Consider the following 1744-nt stretch of genomic DNA (forward strand, 5'->3'; position numbering starts at 1 on the left):
CACCGACATAAAGAACAAACATATAACAACAGCAATAACAATAATAACAACAACATAAATAACAACATAAACAACAACAAAATCAACAACAAAACCACAAAACAAACAACAAAAACAACAACAGAACAAAAACAAAACCAACAACAATAACAGCAAAATTAAAGCGAAAACAACCCCGCCAACAGTTACAGCGCTTAGGCTTATTCCTCCCCCATAGACCAGTGTAAACAATAACCTCTCGTCACGACCGAAGACATCGAGGGACACGCGAGATATTGTGCTGAGAAAGAGGGGGAGGGAAAGGGGGAATAAAGAAGAGGGGGAAGGAGAATGGGAGGAGGAAGGAAAGGGGGGGGATGAAGAAAAGGGGGGAAGGAATGAGGGAATAAACAAGGAGGGGAAGGAAAGAGGGATTTAAGAAAAGGGGGAAGGAGAATGGGAGAGGGAAGGAAAAAGAAAAGGGAATAAACAAGGAGAAAGAAAGGGGGGATAAAGAAGAGGAGGAAGGAGAATGGGAGGAGGAAGGAAAGGAGGGATAGAGAAAAGGAGGAAGGAGAATGGGGGGAGGAGGGAAAGGGGGAATAAAGAAAAGGAGGAAGGAGAAGAGTGGGAAGGAAGGAAAGAGAAAATAAACAAGGAGAGGAAGGAAAGAGGGAATAAAGAAAAGGATGAAGGAGAAAGGGAGGAGGAAGGAAAGGGGGGATAAAGAAGAGGGGGAATGAGAATGAGAATGAGAATGGGAGAGGGAAGGAAAGAGGAAATAAACAAGGAGGGGTAAGAAAAGAGGGTATAAAGAAAAGAAGGAAGGAGAATGGGAGGGGAAATGAAGTAGGGAATAAACGAGGAGTAAGAAAGGAAGGAATATAAAAGAACAGGAGGGAATATCGAAAAGGAAGGAAATAAAGGAGAGGCAAAGAAAGAGGAAGGTAAAGGGTAAGAAATGAAGGAAAGGAAGATGAAGGGAGAAATGAGGGAGAGGCAAAGGAAGGAATAAAGGAGGTAAAGAGGGAACGAGCTAGAAAATGAAAGGAAAAGTCTAAGAAACGAAGGAGAAGGAAACGAAGGGGCAAAATGGATATGAGAATGGGGGAAGCAAAAGTGGAGAGAGCGAAGAAGGGAGGAAGTGAAAAAGAGAAAGATGGAAGAGGAGGAGACTAGAAACAAGGAGATGGAAACGAGGGAAAGACAAAATAATAAAGGGGTGAAGACGAAGCAAAAACGAAGCACGAGAATGAGAGGAGAATAATAAAAAAAGTTGAGGGAACAAAAGAAAAATACATGAGAGTGGAAAGAATCGAAGAGGAAGGAGAGGAAAATATCAAATAAAGAGAGTGAAAAGTATGAAGAAGAAGAAGAAGGAAACTAGAAGCACTCAGAAACCGCATACCCCCGCCAAGGCAATAGAGTTGCTGACGCCATGAAAATATTCCTACCTGAAAAAAATAGAATAAAATAAAGGGATGATGACGAAGCAAGAATGAAATATGAGAATGAGAGGAGAATAATGATAATAAAGAAAACAAAATGAGGGAGCAAAAAAAAAAAAAAAAAAAAAAAGATGAGTGGAAAGAATCTAAGGAGAAGAAGGAGAGGAAAACATCAAATAGAGTGAAAAATGAAGAAGAAGAAGAAGGAAACTAGAAGCTCTCAGAAAGCGCATACCTCACTGACGCCATGAAAACATTCCCACATGAAAAGTTACATCAACATCACCTCTTTCTCAAGCACACCGGTGACGTCCGCG

The sequence above is a fragment of the Penaeus vannamei genome, chromosome 32, assembly GCF_042767895.1.
Source record: "Penaeus vannamei isolate JL-2024 chromosome 32, ASM4276789v1, whole genome shotgun sequence".
NCBI lineage: Eukaryota > Metazoa > Arthropoda > Malacostraca > Decapoda > Penaeidae > Penaeus > Penaeus vannamei.